The following is a 6,496-nucleotide window of genomic DNA, read 5'->3' as shown; positions in this document are numbered from 1 at the left end:
TTTATGTAAAAGAATGGCTAAGCATCGAATTTGAGAAAAGAAGTGTCTTATTATTTTCCACCGCCCATTGGTCAACACATACCACAAAATTCCAATTCAAAGCAAAGACGTTTAACCACTTCAAATGTCCGCCCGCCTATGTTGACTCCATTACTTAGTCCAACACGCCAGCAACGCGTCTTCTGCTTTTGTCGTTCTATATAAGCCGTCGCTCCCAAACTAGCACTACACTACCCAAGCCCTGAGCTTATCTCGATTCATTCAGACTTTGATTTTTGCTGCTTCTTGAATATGACAGCAGCGATCTGTGCTGCGCTACTTGTTCTGACAATGGCCGTACAGGGCATCCACGCCTTGGACTTTGTGGTCAACAACTCGGCCGAGGGCAGCGATGGCGGGACGAGATTTGACAGCGAGATAGGAGGGCCAACGCCACCAAGATAATGGACGCCGCCACCCAATTCATCTGGCAGACCTTCGCCCAGCAATCGTCCGCCGACAGGAAGAACGTGCAGACGGTATCCCTGTTTGTAGAAAGCATGAGCGGAGTCGCCTACACGAGCAACGACCAAATCCACTTGAGCGCCGAGTACGTTACCAATTACCAGGGCGACGTAAAGAACGAGATCACGGGCGTTCTGTACCACGAGATGACTCACGTCTGGCAGTGGGACGGCAAAGGCGGTGCGCCGTCAGGGCTGATCGAAGGCATCGCGGATTATGTTCGCCTCACTGCGGGCTTCGCCCCATCGCACTGGGTTAAGCCTGGAAGCGGTGATAAGTGGGACCATGGCTACGATGTGACTGCCTACTTTCTCCAGTATTGCGACACCGTTGCCTCTGGTTTCGTTGCCAAGATGAATTCAAAACTGCGCGATGGATGGGACGTGGGATTCTTCAATGATCTCACTGGTAAATCTGTTGATGAGCTTTGGAATGATTACAAGGCCAAGTATGCAAACTCCCCATGAAAAAAAATGGTAGACAGATTAACAACCTGTATCCCATCTATTGTTCAATAATGAATATGTGGTACTTTTGAATTAATATTAAATAAAAACGTATAAATCGTATTTTGTGGAGCTCCATATGACTTTGACAGTCCACGTTTGCTCGTGATGACAGACTACTGAGCATTGCCGTCCATATTTTTCAACGTACTATGCTATTTCAGTGCAGTTAAAATTTTTGGAATTATTTTAAGGAGAAATGAATGATAAAATATGCTCATTCATATCTTAATAATTCTCCTCAACCTTTGCAATGACTCCTATCTTGTCCTTTCATGTGGACAAGGTAGTCCCTTCTCTCATATTAAATAATACTGACCTTGCATAGATCAACATGATAAAGTATGTTCTTTTAACCATTATTAAAAATAAATATATGGTGATGGATCTCCTACTTTTAGAATTATGTGCGAAGGGTTAGGCTCTTGTCTTTTCTATTCTCTATTTTTGGTGGGTATAACTTGATTATAAATTTTCCCCTCAATAAGTTAGAAAAAGGGTTGAGCCAGTTTCACTGGCCCACGAGCCCATGGCACGCTTCCTTAGGAGTTCATTTAAGTTTTGCACAAGTTACGCAATTGTGAGCCATGCACCACATTCATGATTTAGCATGGTTATTTGCACCAAGGGGAATTTCAAGGGATTTGCAATGGTTTCATATCACTAACTATACATTTTTCATAGTTTTATATGGCAAGGACAATTTTATCAATCATCTAATCATTAGTGAGTCATTAATGGTTACTCAATTAAGAATTAAGATTTAGCATGAGATCTAAATATATTTTTAGAAAATATTGGTATAGATTGTAACAATATTAGGTTTGTTTTACAATTTGATTTTAATTCTCATTTATCAGGGTTTTTATTTTTTTTACTTTTCTGTAATTCGTAACCACCACCTATTCCCTTGCTTAGTTCCAAGGCCTTTTAGTTAGGCCTTTTAGTTAGGCAAGTTGGACTGCCAACTTCGTAATCAGGAGGGAAAAGTTGGGCTAGCCATGTTGTTTCCTCCTCCTAGGCTATGGTTGGCATCATCCCTCTTAGCGCTCTGATCCTCTAGATGTTTAATTTTCTCTCCAAGCCTGAGGCACTTCATACTTCTCGCTAGTGCAAACTACCAAGACAGCGTTGTCTCACCCCTTCCTCCCCCACCCCCCTGCAAACTAGCAAGACAATGTTGTCTCACCCCTTCCTCCCCCACCTCCCCCTCCCAAACTAGGAGGACCTTTTGAGCCTAGGAATGTTGAGTCTCTCTCGCTATATGTTTTTATTCCTAGCCCTCAGTCTAATTCTCATTTTTCTCCTATATATGTCTCATGCCTTGGGATGGCTCCACCACTAGCAAGTCTTGGTAAGGATAAGAGATTGTGTCAAGGATCCTCCACTCTTGCTAGACCATTCAAACTTGTCACATGCCTCTTATCTTTCAGATTTATTGCCATGCGAGGAAAAAGCGCTAGAGTAGACAAGGAGCAACCTGCTACCAAGAGAGAGGCAACTCCATAGCTCAAACTTGAGCTAAGAGCTCAACAAATTGCTACTAGGATTTGACCCCCCAACCAATTCAAGAAGAGATTACTTAGGTGGAAAGCAAACTCTTCAATGAATAACACAATCATACAAACATCGAGGTGTTTGCTAAGGTGGAAAATTAGGTTCCTAGTGCTGGCCAAGCAAGGGGCAGATATAATTAATACATGTACACAATTGACATCTATCGGAACCTCAATGTTGTCTAGGGGAGAGTGCTAATAGATCAAAATGAGATCAAAGAAGACATCATCTTGCCTCTAAATCAAATTCAATGACCTCTTATAGTTATGGACTGTTGGCTTGGGAGAATTGAATGGAAAATGGAACCTCCTTCTGATCCTGCATACTCTGTTAGAACAATAAGGAACCCATCCTTGTCGAAGCAATTGATTCAAGAAAATAAGCATGCATGCTTATCTGCCTCTTTACTTTTAGTTTTCTTGTCTTAGATCCCTGAAAAAGGACCTTTGCGTCCAAATATATATATCTTCGATGTCTTGCATCTAGGAGTCAAAAAAATCATCTTTTCATTTGTCATTTTGAAGCATTTGAAGTTCTTTGTTTGGTCTAATTTCCCTAATGTGAGGTTGGCACAAAATTCTTATATATGAATATAAATTTATGAAAACATATAATACACCTTTTATGTTGTGAATATAAATTTTAGAAAACAAACAATACACAATTTCACCTCACAATAAAAAAATAACTCAACTATAAATTTGGAATATTTCAAAAAATTGACAAACATAATGAAGTCAAACAATTAACTTCCCTCCTCTCCATGAAAGTTTTGAAAAACTTTGAAAACTACCATCAAAATAATGAAAAATAACTTTTTATTTTAAATTCTTGCCAAAATTAATAACTACCAATAAATTTCAATTTATTTAAAAAACACTTATTTATTAAAAAATTCCAAAATCATTATAAAAAATTCCAATTTAAAATTGCAAAGAGAACCAAAACCTTTTATTGACTGTCGAACATTTTCAGGCTCTTCAACCATTGAGACACCCTAAAGAAATTTATTATTAAAATGGAACATAGGCAAATAATATGATAACCTTAAGCTTTGCCTATACATAGACTTTCGAGCAAAGATACTTTAGGGAAAGTTGTGTTAAGTCATGCAAATCACAGCTGAAAGTAATTATTAGATTAAAACAATATCCCTTTTCACGCCACTTAAACTTTATTTAACCATGAAATGCGTCATTTACATTATAATTAAAACGAAAAAAACAAAGAATTTGGTGGTTGTACTCACATCACGGTAGAATTTAAATGGTCCCGTAGGGATATTTATTTAATTTTATTTTTTTAACAATGATTAATAAAGTAATTAGCAAAATTTGTCCATAAAACATACCAAAATTATTTATATATATATATATATATATATATATATATATATATCAAGATAACAGCCGCAGTTTACTATTTTTCTAGCTCAGTATGAGTTTTGAAAGTATAATGGATTAACAAAACATATAAAATTTTGATCTTCATATAATTTTTTTAAAGTTATTTAATGTAAATATTGAATTTAATTATTTTTTTAATTTGTCTATTGGGAGTAGAATAGATGATGATGGGTGTACTATTAAGTCATTTCGTGATGTGAAGATCATCAGTTTGAAACTCTATAGGAAAAAATCTAGTCATGTTAAAAGCTGGTGTGACCCAAGCTGGGTGTGATCCCAAAGTGATTTTGACGGCTTAGATGCCTTTGGGTCGTGCTTTCTCAAGCCAAAGGTTAAGCATGTAGTCATCTCTAGATGACACAAACAACAGCTTAGATGATCTTGGTTCATGGTTTCTTAAGCCAAAAGTTAAGCGTGTAATTATTTCTACAGGACACAAACAACTTGACAAAAAAAACAACTATTTTTCTAACTCAAAATTAGATTACAAAATAGTAAAGAGTTTTGAAAATATAATCCACGAAAAAAAAACACCCAAAAACATATAAAATTTTGATTGTATGGCAAACTTTATATTATACGGAAATCTTGGAAAATAGCTAGAGTATATTTTTTGTTTAGATTGGTTGCAGAAATTTTGATATGGCAGGGTGGCAGGAAGAGAGTGGATTGAGTTCACTAATGAGACTATGGATGGCGCAGGGTGAGCTTCTTGTTGTTGTAACACCTCCTATTGATTTCTCAGACTATCAATTTCATCATTTTGTCTCTAATTCATGTGTCAGTGTTCAATTAATAACTCCATTGTTAAGAAAAGTCTTTCGGTAGAAATCACACAAGAAAATTTTTGGGCTAACGTGTTTCGAACCAACAAGTGTGGTTCATCATCAAGACCAGATGAAGAGGCAGACTATGGCACAGGCTTAAATAGAGAGCAATGTAGAGATCATAATTTCAAGTAATGATTATATTGGAACAATAATATTTAAATTATGATATTAATTTATTAATATATTAAAAACAAATATTATTAAGTAACGACTATATTAAACGACTAGTTTTTGAAAAAAAAAAATATGATATTAATTTATTAACTTAACTCCATTATTGTCAATATTTGTGTAGCCAAGTTATCCATTCTTAATTATAGAATTATGAAATTTAAGTGTGGGACCATTAAAAACAAGGGAGGCCAAGCTTTTGTGATCCTTACAAAGAACCATGCTAGAAACTAGGGGAGAGCTAGAAACGTCTTGAACCTACATTCTGAGAGCATTCCATCGACGTTGGAGTATCTCTCAATATTCAATTTTCTAACTTTCGAGATTCATAAAAACAAAGGTCATAAAAATGGGAGCCCATATGTGAGGGCGGTAGAGTGTCTTATCATCCATTTATTCCCATGTAGAGCCATTCAAACCAATGGATTTCTCATAGATCTTAGACATATTTAATATATCCTCTCAACCAGGGTTCAAAATTGAAGTTGTCATTACCCTTCAAAAACTATCTAGCCTATCATAGAAGGACATAAAATTATTTCCCATGCAAATAAAAATTAAAACAAAACATTACTTTTCAAATTTGAAAGGAAAATTTTTTTGAGTTTCTTCAATTGAAGGGTAAGGAGATTTTTCATAACATGTTATACTTGTCATTATTTTTATAAGAATTATTTTTATTAATAATTTTTATACACACCATGGCAATGAACAAAAGAAAGAATGTTAACAATTTTCCCGACATCATCATAATTCAATAAAATAAATGTTATGATTTTTGTACAATAGGATTCTATTGCTATGAACCTCATGCATTCATGTATAGCCTATTTATTAAACTTACATCTTAGTAGTGGGCATTCAAAATATAAAGCTTTGTTTGTGGTGAATTCTTTTGCTACTTAGAGACGAGAAAGAATTCCAATTTGAAGTAGCTCACCATTCTCTTTTACATATGGTACCTACAAATATCATATGACTCCAACTATAGATTTGTGTACATCCTACAATACTTGTTTATATTTACTGCCGACTCCACCTACTTGCTTATACTACTTGCTCTGCTTGCTTGCATTTATGAATATTACATGCATATTTTCATTATATTTCTATGGAAAGTTGAGCATCTGATACTACTTAACGGAAGCAATGAACAATATTGTGAGTGGGGAGGGGGAGAGGGTTGAATTAGTATTGTGTCATTATACCAATTTTTCCCTTTTTAAAAAATTACGCAATCATGCATTAGTTTACAAGCAACAAAAAATGTATAACCATGAGAAACATGCATAAGCATAAATAAACCATGAGCACATTAATGATTAACACAATAAACATCATTAACAAATCATCAAAAAAGGGGACACAAGATGTTAGGTGGAAACCCAAAGGCAAAAAACCCCTATTTTGGTCAGAAAATGGTTGTGCAGGAGATCGCTAGAAAAAGGAAAAGGAATGGCCAAAATAACTAGATGCTGAGAACTATTGGAAATAAGCGGCAAGAGAAAATAACAAACAGTTA

The 6,496-nt window shown here is 35.5% G+C and overlaps 1 pseudogene; it reads left to right on the top strand.

The window, feature by feature from the left end:
* The first annotated feature begins 246 nt into the window (after nucleotides 1-246).
* LOC149216515 (uncharacterized) lies at nucleotides 247-1,086 on the top strand (annotated as a pseudogene).
* Nucleotides 1,087-6,496: the final 5,410 nt, after the last annotated feature.

This window comes from Pinus tabuliformis, chromosome 1_1 (assembly GCF_031772625.1).
Source record: "Pinus tabuliformis cultivar Carrire ecotype Pingquan chromosome 1_1, CPIR1, whole genome shotgun sequence".
Classification (NCBI taxonomy): Eukaryota; Viridiplantae; Streptophyta; class Pinopsida; order Pinales; family Pinaceae; genus Pinus; species Pinus tabuliformis.
This window is presented reverse-complemented; position numbering and strand designations above follow the sequence as displayed.